This window comes from Mesoplodon mirus (genome assembly GCF_964341445.2).
Source record: "Mesoplodon mirus genome assembly, chromosome: 8".
Lineage (NCBI taxonomy): Eukaryota > Metazoa > Chordata > Mammalia > Artiodactyla > Ziphiidae > Mesoplodon > Mesoplodon mirus.
The window spans coordinates 44,019,421-44,035,354 of NC_138984.1; the positions used below are offsets into that span (position 1 = coordinate 44,019,421).

The 15,934-nt window shown below is 42.9% G+C and overlaps 1 pseudogene across 1 annotated transcript; it reads right to left on the reverse strand.

Annotated features, from left to right (window-relative positions):
* Positions 1 to 12,266: 12,266 nt before the first annotated feature.
* LOC309809356 (transmembrane protein 216-like) lies at positions 12,267 to 12,956 on the reverse strand (annotated as a pseudogene). Its single transcript has 2 exons — positions 12,905 to 12,956; positions 12,267 to 12,786 (listed from the first exon to the last, which is right to left on the reverse strand). The product of its transcript is annotated as a transmembrane protein 216-like (transcript).
* Positions 12,957 to 15,934: the final 2,978 nt, after the last annotated feature.

Below are 15,934 nucleotides of genomic sequence, written 5' to 3' on the forward strand. Positions count from 1 at the left end.
ATTGGGTGGGCCAAAAAGTGCCTTGAGTTTTTTAAGTAAAAATAAAAGACACATTTTTCTTTTTCACCAAGAACTTTATTGAACAACGTATTCACCCTTTTTTTCCACTACCTTCTGCCATTTTTCAGGCAACTTCATAATTCCATCTTCCCAAAACTTTTTATCTTTCTGAGCAAGGAACTCTTCCAGGTGTCTTTTACAGTCTTCCAGGGAACTGAACTTTTTTCCATTAAGAGACTTTTGTAAAGAATGAAATAAATGGAAATCCGAAGGTGCAATGTCTGGTGAATACAGTGGATGAATCAGAACTTCCCAGCCAAGCTGTAACAGTTTTCGCCTGGTCATCAAAGAAACATGTGGTCTCGCGTTATCCTGATGGAAGATTGTGTGTTTTCTGTTGACTAATTCTGGATGCTTTTCATCGAGTGCTGCTTTCAGTTGGCCTAATTGGGAGTAGTACTTGTTGGAATTAACCGTTTGGTTTTCTGGAAGGGGCTCATAACAAAGGACTCCCTTCCAATCCCACCATAGACACAACATCACCTTCTTTGGATGAAGACCGGCCTTTGGTGTGGTTGGTGGTGGTTCATTTCGCTTGCCCCACAATCTCTTCCGTTCCACATTATTGTACAGTATCCACTTTTCATTGCCTGTCGCAATTTGTTTTAAAAACAGAACATTTTCATTACGTTTCAATAGAGAATCGCATGCGGAAATACGGTCAAGAAGGTTTTTTTCGCTTAACTTATGTGGAACCCAAACATCAAAGCGATTCACATAACCAAGTGGGTGCAAATGACTTTCAAAGCTTGATTTAGATATTTTGAGTATGTCGGCTATCTCCTGCGTGGTATAACATTGATTGTTCTCAATTAATGTCTCGATTTGATCACTATCAACTTCAACTGGTCTACCCGACCGTGGAGCATCGTCCAGCGAAAAATCTCAAGCGCGAAACTTCGTTTTTGACATGTTTGATCAGTCACAGTACCTTCTCCATACACTGCACAAATCTTTTTGTGTGTTTCAGTTGCGTTTTTACCTTTCTTGAAATAATAAAGCATAATGTGCCGAAAATGGTCCTTTTTTTCTTCCATCTTCAATATTAAAATGGCTACACAAAAATTCACCAATTTTGATAAGTCTTTTTTTAAATGCACGCTGATATGACAGCTGTCACACACAACCTAACAAAATTGTTTCAGATGAAGTTAAAGACAACTAAGTGCTACTAGAGCCATCTTACAGAAAAAAATGAATGAAACTTTTGGCCCACCTAATATATGTAAGAGTTTAAAATTCTTCAACATTTCGTCCTCTAAAAGGTAGAACCAAAATCCCACTCCCCACTTGACTGCAGGTTGGACTTAATGATTCTTTTATTTATTTATTTATTTAGTTAGTTAGTTTGTTTGTTTGTTTGTTTTTAGCTACGTTGGGTCTTCATTGCTGTGCAAGGGGTTTTTCTCTATTTGCGGCGAGCAGGGCTACACTTCATTGTGGTGCACGGGATTATTTTGGTGACTTCTCTTGTTGCAGAGCACGGGCTCTAGGTGCACAGGCTTCAGTAGTTGTGGCATGCAGGCTCAGTAGTTGTGCCTCATGGGCTCTAGAGTGCAGGCTCAGTAGTTGTGGCTCACGGGCTTAGCTGCTCCGCGGCATGAGGGATCTTCCCAGACCAGGGATCGAACCAGTGTCCCCTGCATTGGCAGGTGGATTCTTAACCACTGAACCACCAGGGAAGTCCCCAAATGGTTCATTTCTAATGAATGGAACATGGCAGAATTGATAGTGTGTGTCTTCGTGATCAATAATAAAAGGCATTGTGGCTTCTGCTTTGTTCTTTGGTCACTTGTTCTGCGAGAAGGCAACTGCCATGTTGTGAGGACGTTTAAGCAGCCCTTGGAGAGGCCCTTGTGGTGAGGAACTGAGGCCTCCTGCCAGCAGCCATGTGAGTGAGCCATCTCGGAAGCATTCAGACAAGCATGGAGATGACTGGGCCCCTTCACCCTCACCCCGCCCCCCTCTGGCCCAGAACTCAACTGCAGCCTCATGAGAGAGACCCTGAGACAGATCCATCCAGATAAGCCTCCTTCATTCCTGACTCTCAGAGACTGTATAAGTTTGTGGTTTTAAGCTGGGATAACTTTTTATGCAGCTATAGATAACAAATACTTTATTGCAACCCTGCAACTCAAGAAATGAGAGGAACCTTTGATTAAAAGATGAATACACGGCTTCCCTGATGGCGCAGTGGTTGAGAGTCCGCCTGCCGATGCAGGGGACGTGGGTTCGTGCCCCTGTCCGGGAGGATCCCACATGCCGTGGAGCGGCTGGGCCCATGAACCATGACCGCTGAGCCTGCGCGTCCGGAGCCTGTGCTCCACAATGGGAGAGGCCACAACAGTGAGAGGCCCACGTACCGCAAAAAAAAAAAAAAAAAAAAAAAAAAAAAAAAAATATGAATACATTCACCAGTATTTGGTGCAACATTAAACATAATTTAGTTGTCTCGTCAGAGCATATAGGTGTTTTATTCTAGGGGACATAATAGCAGTGCCCTTCAGTGAGCATCAGAGGGCTTCTTTCCACATGACCATTGTGTAAAGGTTTTCCTTTAATTTGGGGGCACAGCTTTTGATGGTAACACTTGACAATCTATCCTGATTGCTAATCCACAGACTACCAAGCACCTTTCTTGCATGACAGCCACCTCTCTTCTGATTGAGAAGGTCTCTTGTGCTTGGTATTCCCAGTTCTGCCACACCTGTGCCATGTGGCCTGGGGCTGTACTTCAAGGGGCTCTGACAGCATTTCTTCCACCTGCCTGGCATGGAGTCGGGCCCCCGGGGCTTGCTCCCCAACAGCTGCCGGGCTTTGCTGCTGTCATCCAACTCTGCCTGGTCCTGCCTACGGGATACGTAGGCCCTAAGTGCTGCCAGACTGGCTCCATTCCATGCCCTTGTTCTCCAGGATCCAGTCACATTGGTTCATAGGAAAAGTAACAATGGTTCATACACAACAACAACAGACAAACTTGGAAACAGATTCAACACTGGCTGTGCATGACATCCACGCATCAGAGTGCTAAGTGTGAATTCTAGTTCAATCAACCAGACATTTAAAATTTGATGCTGGAAGTCAAACCATCTCTTGGTGGGGGAGGGAGACACAAGAGGGAGGAGATATGGGGATATATGTATATGTATAGCTGATTCACTTTGTTATAAAGCAGAAACTAACACATCATTGTAAAGCAATTATACTCTAATAAAGATATTTAAAAAAAAAAAAAAACATCTCTTGGCTAGGGCCCCAAGTATGTGACACCTAAGGGCTTGCCTGAACCAGGACAGATGAAACAAGACTTCAGCTACATCTTGCTGTGTAGTAGAGGAATCTTACACATAAAAAGCAAATTATGACTACTTTAACATGGAAAGTTAGAGAGTTATAGCACCCTCTTTCAGGGCCACAAATGAAGTGAAAATTGTCTGGTATCAGAGGATGATGTGGGCTAGGCTTGTTGAAAATGTCAACTCCAGATCCTGCTTTTTACTCAATTATATAAGACAAACAAAGGAAGATGGTAGTGATAAAGATGGGGGTGAGGGACAGTGAGGGAAGACAGGGAATTGTGTGATAATCTCTGTTCTATAGAACCAATCGTATATCCATTCTTCTCAAGGAAATCTATTCACTTTAAATTGTCTGATTATTCTGATGGCAGATGCAGCTAACTAAAGCCTTATATGCCTAAATGAGCATTTTTAAAGTCAAGGCATATGAGATTTGTTTATTACCCTGACAAGTCCCCCCTCCCCCAGTGCAATGGCCCTCTTCTGCTCCCCGTTTTTTAACTGAGGACTTCAGAAGATGAAGGTTGAGCCAGTCAGGCCCCTAGGGCAGGGGACAGGGACAGGAGCTCCCAAGAGAGGCCCTCTTTGCTGTTTCTCATACCAGGCATGTCCTAACCTCGATGCGGACAGGACCTGAGCCATGAAGACTCGTGCTACCCAAAGTTACTGACTGGTCTGCAGGGATTTTGTTTGCTTGTTTGTTTTGCTCTCCATCTTTTAGGATGTCAGCTCTATAAGATCACTGTCTGTGATGCTCATAGCTGTATTTTCAGTCTCATGACACATGGCAAGCATCAGCAGATAAATGAAGGAAGGAAGGAAGAAATAAACTCACACCTAATGGAAGTAAACAAGACTCATTGATTCTGGAGTGTCCTAAATGACAACCCTTAAGACCCCTAACAACCAGTAGCTTTCTCCATCATTAATTCATCAAACATTTAACCAGTACCTACTCTGTACCTTGAGTGAAGGCATCACCTGCCACTCTTAGTACCTACACTTTTCATTTCATCCCTTCAGAATTTCTCTCCTAGAGTTGGAGCCTGAAGCAATCCCATCCTCAATTCCAGGACAAAGTTCCACAAGGATAGTAATTTTTCAAAGTATTTTTCCAAGGAAGGACTGACTACCTGCTTCACTACAGAAAGGACCGCTGAGCAGCCAGCAGCTACCTTTATGATTACATTGGTTTAAAAATTCACTACGTATTTCACTTGAGAATTCTATTAGTACGTCAGGCAATAGTTTCCCCAGATGGAATTAATTTTCCTACTTAACATGTTTTAGGCTATTTTTATCATGGGAATGTTAGCAAAAGTAAGGCAAAATTCATATTTGAGGGACCTGGTTGATTTTTCCCCTTCCTTATAATTTATTTTCTTAGAGAAGAATAACAGTTGATCTGTACCTGATGTAGTGGCCTCTGCTGTTTATCTGTCCAATTATGGAAGTAAACTGAAACAGACTTTTTAAAGAGTGAATAAGCTAAGCACCATGCAGTTGTAATCTCAAAAGTGAATTTTTTTTTTGCATCTTTTATGGTGTATGTGAAAGAAAAATAATATAACACTCCCTAGGATCCCATTTTCTCTATCATATGGCAGATGATACTATGAATGAAGAAAGTATGCATAGAATGTTTGAAAAAGTTATTCTGAGGCATCTTCATCCTCTTCTTGAGCGGCTTCTCTCAATACTCGGTTCAACTATCTCTTTCAGGCAAATGGAGGATTCCTTTGGGACTCAGAAAATGTTTCCCATCCTAATGCAGGTCTTTGTAGGACTTTTAGAAAAGGGGGAGGGAAATAAAAATATTTTCCCAAGTCAGAAGACTTCTGGTCAATAGGAACAAATGTGGAATCTGGAGAGATTCCAATCAGAATCATCCCAAGGTTTTTCTTATTTTTAAAACATATCTTTCACTCATGTAGGCAACATGAACAAATAACTGATAAATTTCATGAACATAAATCATGGATCATATGGGATAAAATATCTTCCTTGAGAACAAGTTCCTTTTTAAAAAATTCTTAGTGCCCTCCACTCTCAATTTTTTCAGCATATTGATATTTCATGGTTTCACAGGTGATTTGTTTTTATAAACACAGATGGGATATGAATTATTGTTATTATTTGAATGTACTGAAAGTCTATTTCAAACCCCTCTTAAAAAAAAAAGCTACTGCTTGGGACACTCAGTGGAGTCTTGTAACCAACCTTCATTTTCATCCTTGAACAGGACTCTGCAGGGGAGAAATCTTGCCCTGGACCTCAGCAGGGGTAAAATCATGAGTGAAACAAGAATGTCTTTTATTTGTTTTTCCAGAAGAGAAAAGAGACTGAAAAATAAATAAAATGTTTTTCCTAAAGAGAAAGAAAAATATATGGCTGCTTCTTTTCCTCACCTCCTGCCTCCGTACTTAAATGGAAGAACAGAGAGCCAGGAACCCCCCTGGGGCCCCTAGCAAAATCTCAGAAGTCATAGAGTTCACAGCACTCTCTCTGGGCCTCAGTTTCCTCATCCGTGAAAGAAGATATAATATCCCCCTCATAGAGTGGTTTAAATACAATGTAAGGCACTAGGACAAAATCTGCCACATAGTAAGTGCTCAGTAAATGTTAGCTTGCATTAAAGTGGAAATGGCCCTGTATAATATTGATTATAAGAGTCAATGATTTGCAGTTAAGAGTTTGTTCAAAAAATCTGAGTAAGGATATAGGTAGGACTCTTAGGGAAAAAGCATTCAATCTGGCACTTTCCATAACTATTTTATCCTCCAGCAAACGCATATGGATTGTTTACTGTTTATGGGCTACACTGCTAGGAGGGAGAGAGGTTGGATGAGAGAGGTCAGGACCCAGGGCTTGCTGTCTAGGTGCTCACAGTCCGGTGAGGAAAGCATTCCTAAACCAGTAATTGCAATACAACTCGGCAAGTTCTGTAATAAAAATAATTACACCTATTAGTTATTGACTGTGTTTTGGGGCAGATCAGCATGTTGCAAATATTGTCCTACTTGTTTGTCACAACAACTCTATGAGGTAAGTATTATTATTCCCATTTTACAGATGAGAACTCAGATTCAGAGAGGGCTAAACAGCTTGTCCAAGGTCACACAGCTAGCAAATGGTAAGTCTGGAATTTGAACTTGGGATGTTTAAATCCAAAGTCTATTTTTTTAACCAAACACTGTATTGCCTCCCTAAAATATAATATAGAAATAATAGTGTATATTATTTTATTAAAATAATGAATATATTATTAAATAAAAATAGTAAAAATATTTGAGAGCCAGGAGGGACTAGCTGGCTAACACTGCCAGAGCGAAAGGAGGAGAGCTTCAGTGAGGAGGTGACATTTGAGTTAATCAACAGAACTATTTTCATGGATCCATCATGGATTAGATTCAAATGTATGTTTTATTTGGTTTCCCATCCCACTTGTCTACCAGAAACCTAATTTTCTTCTTCTAATCTGTAATACATTTTCAAACTTCTTTCATCAACGTACTGTAATTGGTCACTGAATACATATAGTCACTGAAACTCTCAAATACCACTATCTCCTTTTTAGGAGAAAGCAAAAATCACACAGACACATACACACACACACACACATACACACACACTAGTATATCAGGGTTTTCTTTAAACAACAAACTCCAATAGATCCTGATACATTTTTACAACGCATAAGTAGTGATATACATCAAAATCTCAGCATTGACTACTTCTAATTTTACAGATACTGAGTTTGTCGGTACAATTTGTTTACTTCTAAATTTTGCAAGTGTTCTCGAATAAATATTTGTCACTTTGGCAATTAGATTATCTGTGCATTTAAAATAACAGGCAACGAAACCTCCTAGCTGTTGTCCTAAAGTCAGTGCACAGTCAACTCCCTCAGCTACATCATGTCTACATCTCCAATAACAAGTTCCTTAATGACAAGGGTTGCATCCCCAGGAAGAGGTCCAAGTAGGCTTTGCACATGGCGGGCGCTTGGCAAATATTTTTTATCTCTTGACGTGAAAAATGAATACTTGGGGGAAATTTTACAACTTACAAATGAAGTAAGAGCTGAGAGACTCTTGAAATGATACTTTGGCAAATAACATGCAAACAAAACCACCATGCACATCCTGTTCCATAGGTTTTCTCTCAGAAATGGAGCCTGTTATGTATACAAGGTGCTGAGTAGAAAGAAGAGGGCAGGAAGGGGCTACTCTCTAGCCTTGAAAATCTTGCAGTTCAGCTGTGGAGACCAGACATTAATGCAGAAAAAGATCGCTAGCAAAACGTGTGTAGAATACGCATCTCTGTTCACAAACTCAAGTGTGTAAGAAAGGTAAGTTTTATTTCTCAATAATAAAAAAGATACATTCCTTTAATATAGAAAATACTGAATGTCCACAATTGATATCAGGTTCAGATTCTTCCAAGAGGAAAAACCATAATCTTAGTCAACTCAAAGACCCCCTCTCCTCATCCATGGTATCAGTTCTAAGTTTGAGGGGTCCGAGATGAAGGCAGGAAGAATGGGGAACAGGCAGGGCCCAAGCTGACACCCACCGAGATCTATCGTCTCATCTGGCCCTGGGGGATTGGGCTGCCAGATGGCTGCTTGGAAGGACCTTGTTCCTATCCAAAGGGCCCCTTAAGGTCGGTGACTGTCCTTGCTACTAAAGCTCTCCTTGAGGCCCCTGCATGTCAGGCAGTGGGGTCTGGGGGGCTGTCCAAGGGCCTTGGGCAGTTCTGTGCTCCCTGTGAGCACACTAGAATCATTCCCCGGAGCCACATCAACTTAGGCTGGGGGTGCTCTGTGAGGCACCCTCAGGCCCACAAGTTGAGACAAACTTCACAGCCATTTCCATTCTGACATCTCAAAGCTTCCTGAAGCTCTACCTGCAACAGGGGCAGTTACCTCGACACACCTGGGATTTCTGTTGTCTCCTATCCAACAGCTGGATGGGGGTGGGGATGAGATGTCTTTTTTTCTAGGAACAAACTAACAGCTCGTGTACTCTCCTTCCCCTCTGACACTCAGTGAAACTTATCAGTCTTGACCCATCAAACAATCCTTCGGGGTGGAAAATCTTGTTCCTGCATCATTCTCTCAAATGCATCAACTTGTTCCCTGTAGGGTCTGTACATTTGAACTCAAGTCAGGAAAATACTTCTTTTTCCTCTGAGTCAGGGTGTGGCTCGTACTCTGGCTGTAAAATGGGCGAAGAGCCAGAGGGTTACAAGAAAATACATGAACAAAATCCTCAGGTAATAAGTCAAAGTATCTTGCTACCAATTGTTTGAGCGCCAGCTCAAGATGATAAAGGAAGAGATGGGCTGGCCTAGACCTCAGACGAGCCTGGGGCCTGCTGGGGGATGCTCCTTCTCTCCACCCAGTCATGCAGTCAATACTCAAGGATGTGCAGGGCTTGTTTTACACATGCTAGGTCCTGGTGGACAGGCATGTAGGTTGCTAGAATTTCCACAATGGTCAGGCAGGAGGAGAGACCAGAATAAAATAAAGCCACCTGTGATTATGGAAAAGGGTCCATCTTGCCCTGTCACAACCCTCATTCTACAGGAGAAACATCAGAGAAGACGTCTGGGTACCAAACCTCCATGCTGTGTCACCTCCTGTTTTTATCACTGTTCCCTTTGTGTTTCTGTCTTCTTCGCCATCATTCATGTCGTTGGTGTCATTCACCCGTCTGGACATACATGCAAGTGTCACAAAGGTATAAAGAATAAGAAACACATTTTATACGTATTAATATTGTTATTCTTCGTAAGCCCAATCAATGCCTTTGGGCAAGTCACTTAACCTCTTTATTTATCCATTCATTTAACAAATATTTTTAAGCAACTCATATGTACTAGGCACAGGGCTCATGGCTGCAATAGGACAAGAAGCAAAGTAGGCATAGTTGCTACTCTTGTGGGGCTTATCATTTCTGGGAGAGATACAAAAATAATTTTTAAAGATCACACAAATATACGATAACCTGTAATAGTCTCTATGAAGGAAAAGTTCACAGAACTCGTCTGAGGGCAAAGGAGCTCTTTTTGAGGCAGTGATATTAAGCTGATACCCAAATACAAAAGGTTGAGGAGGAGATAACTGTATAGAGTTCTTAGGGGCTGGCCAAGGGCATTTCAGGTCAAGGAAATAGCATTTTCAAAGGCCCTGAGGTAGAAGGCCAGAGTGGCTAGAAAGAGGCACCATGAGGTGAAGCTAGAAGGGTGAGAAAGGCCTCAAAGACCATGTTAAGGATTTTTAATATTTTTTTTAAGAACCACCAAAATGTTGTAGGTGTAAATGATACATTCAAATGTGCATTTTAACGGGGAGATCAGCTTGGTGCTTTGTGACCACCTAGAGGGGTGGGATAGGGAGGGTGGGAGGGAGACGCAAGAGAGAGGAGATATGGGGATATATGTATACATACAGCTGATTCACTTTGTTATACAGCAGAAACTAACACATCACTGTAAGGCAATTATACTCCAATAAAGATGTTAAAAAATAAATTAATTAATAAAATCTAAAAAAAAAAACAAGAAAGAAACCAAATGTGCATTTTAAAAAGATCTCTCTGGTTGCTGTGACATCATTGTTTCTTCACCTCACCTCAGCCCCCAATTCTAAGAGCCACCTCAACAGTTCAGAACAGTAACTTAGAAATCTTAGTCTGGCCACAACCTCCTGTTCTCCCAGGGTTGCAGCAGATACCCCAGGACACCTGTTTATTTATTTCATGGAGACCTCCAGTGGCTTTCACACTCTACTGTCTACATACTCGTCTGTCTCTCTCCTTCACTCTCCTCCCTATCTAGCTGAAGGGGATCAGAACCTACCGCCCCAAAATATGCCACTTTGACATATTATTTTGAGCCCAAGGCACTTAAGAAACGGCAGATGTGGGAAGGGCTCTCTGCCCTCCCCCTTTCTACCCAAAAGCAGGACATAAATTTCCAGTGAGAAAAATGCCCTCACTGTACCATGAAAAGGGTAACATTCTTATCATGAGAAACGAGATGAATCTGTACAAACAGACCTACTAAGATAGCCCATATCTTTCATTAGTTCCCCCCATATATTTCCTAATCCTTTTCCCACAATCTCCTACCCCCCACCCCAAACCCTTCTTCCTTTGCCTTGTTACATCTCCACAATGTACTGTCCTTTGTTGCTATGGTATACAAGCTCTCAGAACTATCTGCTTCTTTGTGTCTTCAGTTCTTTTCTATGAAGTCTCCTGTGCCCCATGAAAATAGTACCACCAAATAAAACTTGTACACTCTTCTCCTGTTCATCTGTCTTTTGTCAGTTTAATTCTCAGGCCCAGCCACAGGACGCAAGAGGCCAGAGGAAAAGTCTTTCCTCTCTCACATAGCTAAGATTCAGTGGTCCATCATTTAAACCACACTCTTATTAATATCCACAATTACCTTGTCCTAGTCTTTCTTGTATGACATCTGCCCAGCAGAACCTAGCACAGAGCAGAGGGCCTGGCACAGAGCAGATACACAAGAAAAATTTGTGAGTGAATGATTCCAACAGTTCACCATCTCCAAGTAAACTCTGCATCATGAACGTAGCTGCAGAAGATCACATACCTTCTACCTGTGTCACTGTGAGTCAGTGGTCACCAACCTCAGTTGGTTGGGTCCTCATCTTGCTTAGTTAGCACTTTGACTACTTCAAATCTTCCCTCTGAACTCACCTCACCCTCACCCACTGTCAGCAGATGACATCCTTTGTATTTAAGAAGCATCACAAGCATTTCACAGGAGCTACACCAACTTCCAGCTACCAAGTCTGCAAACATACCTGAGTTTGCCTCACCCTTGACCTTCTCATGCAGAAGTTGTCCTTCCTCCCATGTCCTGGATCCTATCCCCTGCCGCCTGCTTAGGAATCTTTCTCTTGCCTAGATTTTCAACATCTCTCTCTCTACTGGCTTTGTTGTATCAGCATTTGAAACTGCTCACGTTTCTCCCCTTTAAAAAAGCCCTCCCTCCACCTTACCTTCCCAGCCACATTTCTAGAAAATGTTTTTGTTACCAAGGCTGTTGCCCCTCCCTGAAATAGAAACCCATCATTCTTATCTAAGTTTCAGGAGGAAGCTGCAAAGAGAAAAAAAATGAGAACTGGTTAGAAACAACTAGGCCCAAGATGGTGGAAGATTTGACTTGCAGTGACCTTGAGCCTCATTACACACTCACTGTAATGCATTAGCATGCTAAATGACACACCCACCAGTGCCGTGACAGTTGATGATTGCCATGACAGCAACTAGACAAGTCCCTAAGAGGACTGAAAAGGAAAGGTCCAAACCACACCCCTGTTCTTGGATAAGTCATGAATATTCTACTCTGTTCAATTTCCTCTTTTTTATTTTATTTTTTTAACAGAAAATACATATTTATTATAAAATAATGTTTGTTTCATTATGAGATTAGAAAAATAACAGTATGGGCTCCAGAAGAAGTTCTGGAACTCAGTCTCTGAGAAATGGGATGAGTGGCTTTTGCATCACTCTGGAAGCACAACCTCCTGAGGTGCCCCATGCGCCTGCAGGACGTGGGCACAGCATACACAGGGAGTGTGTGGCTCAGGTCCTGCTGGAAGCCCAAGGAGCCTACGTGGTCCACACAAGATGCTCTGGCCATGATGATCAAAGAGGAAAACTTGAGGTCAGAAGGAATTGGCTCTGAGAAGGGCCAGGATGGCGACAGCTTCGCCGCTCCCTATACTGGAGTGCAGAAGAGTCTCTTGGGTTGATGATCCTGGTTTAGAAGATTGTGCCCAGTGGCCTTATGCTTGGTTTGCTCCCCAAGGTGTCTGTGCTGAGGAAAAGCTGCAACCTTTCCCAGGACAACTTGACCCACCATTTCTCACTGGTATGGCTAAAGTACCAGAGGTATGTGTGGTCTCAGCCTGTGAGGGCTGCTGGCTGAAATTTTTGTACTTCAAATCCTGTCCATACTGGAGAAAGCAGCCAGGGTAAGCACCTCAAAGCAGCAGCTCTGAGTCACAGAAGAAGAGCAAAATGCCGTTCATGATGGCTTCCAGGCAGAGCACGTAGGTCTGCGGCAGCAGGTAATAGGAGGCCATCATGGCAGATGGGAAGGCCAAGGCCACACTAATACCAAGTGGCATCTTTCATTGGCAGAGGTTTCCCTTCATACCAAAAAAATAGTCGAATTACTTCAATTCCAAGATAAAGGAAGAGTATCTCCACATCCAGTACTAGATTGGCTGCTGGATATGGTAGCAGGAGACCTGCCAATACAAAAGTCAGAGCTTTATACAGAAATATGAAGAGTTCCAGCAGGAAATAGGTAGCATAATACCACCCATTCAGAAAGAACAGGATTTCCAGGGGGGTGGAGGACAACCATTTACCTCCAGAATCTCACCTCACAGTGACATCTTCAGTCCTCCTCCTTCTTACTTTGACCCTCTTATATACTGTATTTGGTGCCTCCACCCAAACTGGGTTGAGAAATTGATTTGCGAACCAGGTTCCCACTTCTCCATTCTTTGGTCATTGAATAAAGCTTGTGCTGTTCCAGCCTCAGCATCGTTTCGTTATTGGCTGCACAAATCGATTGGAAAAAGAAACTTCCTGGCAGAGACAAGGGGTCTCAGCCCAGGCTAGGACCCAGGCTCAGGTCCAGTCAATTGGATTACATTTTTAGCATAATTATCACCATTTCCTCACCTCACATTCAACTTTTCAACTCACTGCAATCTGGCCTCAGCCTTCAGTGTGCCATAGAAACTGATCCCACCAGAGTCACCAGTGACCTCCCTGTCCCCAAATCCAAAGAACACATTTTAACTCTCAGCTGCCCTTGCTTCTCAGTAGCTCTCAATATTATTGACCCCTTCCTCTTTCATAATCATTTTTGGAGGAGGGGAACTGGGCATTCTGGTTTTCCTTCTGTACCTGTGACTGTTCCTTCTCTGTTTTCATTACTGACTATTGATTCCTAATCTCTACCAACTTGACAATGGTGGGGTTCCCTAGAGTTCTATCCCAGGACATCTTCCTTTCTCACACTTGACTTTCTCCTTACAAGGTCTCATCGCATTTTCTATTTAGATCTGTGTGCTGCTAACACCTGAATCTGAAAACAGGAGGGAAGAGGACAGGGCACAACCTTTAGAAGAATGATATAGCCCAAGGACACAACACAAACTGATTAGAACTAAACAGGTCCAAGATGGCAGACAAGACAACTTCCACTAGATCCTGAGCCTCAGTATATGGTCATCGTAACACATCAGCAAGCTAAATGACACACCCACAGGCGCCATGACAGTTCCAAGGCTGACCATAAAGGTCAAAAGGTGGATGATAGCCGAATTTCTGGAAATCCCCTCCCCTTCCCCAAAATAGCTGGAATACTCCTTCCACTCATTAGCCTATGAAGTTACCCACCCCTAAAAAGCTGACAACTCCATACCTTGGTGCCTTTCTCACCTTCTGAGACAGCCCACACTCTGTCTGTGGAGTGTGTTTCTCTCTAAATAAATCACTTCTTACCTATCACTTTGTCTCTCACTGAATTCTTTTTGTGATGAGACATCAAGAACCTGAGCTTCATTAAGTCCTGAGACCAGGTGTGTGATCTCAGTTAAAAGACTGTGGGTTCTAGTCCCAATCTGAGTTATATGGTGTCAAATCTATGTGAACAACCATAGTCTTTCTTTTGAGCTCCTCATATGTAAGTGCTTTCTTAATAGCTCCTCTTGAATATTTTGTAAGTGCCTCAAACTCAAAATATCCTGAAATGAACACATGAACTTTCCTCCAAATCTGCTGCTTCTCTGATGTTCTTCTCTACCTTGGCAAATGGCAATACCATCGATCCTCTTGTTTAAGCCAGAATCCTTGACTCTTCCCTCTCACACCCCTGATCAATGAGCTCACACTTCCTGCCGCACTGGGTCAGGCTGCCATCACCATTTTACTAAAATGGTATAAAAGCTTCCCCATGGGCTTCCCTGGTGGCGCAGTGGTTGAGAGTCCGCCTGCCGATGCAGGGGACACAGGTTCGTGCCCCGGTCCGGGAAGATCCCACATGCCGCGGAGCGTCCGGGCCCGTGAGCCACGGCCACTGAGCCTGCGCGTCCAGAGCCTGTGCTCCGCAACGGGAGAGGCCACAACAGTGAGAGGCCCACGTACCACAAAAAAAAAAAGCTTCCCCATGGGTCTCTCTCCATCCAGTCTTATCTCCTCAATCCGGCCTCCCCATTTCAGGCAGAACAACCTTTTAAAAAATGCACATCCGATCATGTCACTTTCCTATTTAAAATACTTTGAACACTTCTTATTGTCCAATAGGCAACCTCTCCAGCTTCCAACCCCTCTGTCCCACTCTTTCTCCCCTCCGGCTACACTGGAATCTTCTCAGTCGTTTGAATTGAGCAGGCTCCTGCCCACTCAGGGGGTCCATACAAATGATGCTTCTTTCACTTGGAATGCTTAGCCACACTCCTTTTGGCTAATTACCTGATTACCTCCCATTATCACTTCTTCTTGGAAGCCTTCCCTGACCCCCCCACCCCCGCTAGGTTAGATCCACCTGTTTCACATTCCTGTAAGACCTGGTACTTAGCACACTTGTAATTGTCTACTTTTATGTCATTACTTGTTTCATGTTTATCTTCCCAGCTAGATTACAAGCTTCGTGAGGGTGAGGCTAGTACGTGCTTTGCCCGTATTGGTGGCAACAGCAGCACCTAGAGAAGGAACTAGCTCATTGCAGATGCTAAATCCTCATTTCTTCTTCTAATGACCAGCTTACACATAGCTAATAGTAGTTTCTTTACCTTAGCATCTAAAACTGAAACTGAGGAACTTCCCTGGCTGTCTAGTGGTTAAGACGCCGTGCTTCCAATGCAGGGGGCTCGGGTTCGAGCCCTGGTCGGGGAGCTACGATCCACGCTGGTGGGTGTCTGACAGCTCCTCAGCTCGCCGGCGGTGCAAAGCTGGGGCCTAGAAAACTGAAGACCAGTACTTGAATCTTTTCGTCAATGGTGCTGACTGCATGATCAGACGTGTTCCCACCCACGCCCCTCATTGAGAGGCGCTAATGCCACCTGGTGGACAGAGTTCGTGTGCCGTCTTGGATCCTCCACTTCTTAACATTTATTGCTAACACAGCTCCACGTTCTTGTGGGTTTTAGGAACTTGTTAATAGATTGTTATGCAATGATATACTTAGGCACCATGCTATGCTCCTCAGGGATGAACACTTTGTCGTTCTTTAATTGCATTTAATTTTTATTGAGTCTACATTGAAGTTTGATAAATGCAAATAGAAAAAACTTCTTTGGTCATTGTCATTCAGCGCTTTTTCCTTTTTCATAACAAGAAAGGCAAAATTTATATGCAGGAAGACTCAAATTCTGCACCTCAGTGTCTGTATTTTAAAATGGTAATAAATAGTAGCATTTACCTCAGAGGATTATGGTGAAATCACATAAATTAATCTGTATACAATGATAAAAAAGTACCCACCACACAATAAACATTCAGTAAGTGTTACCT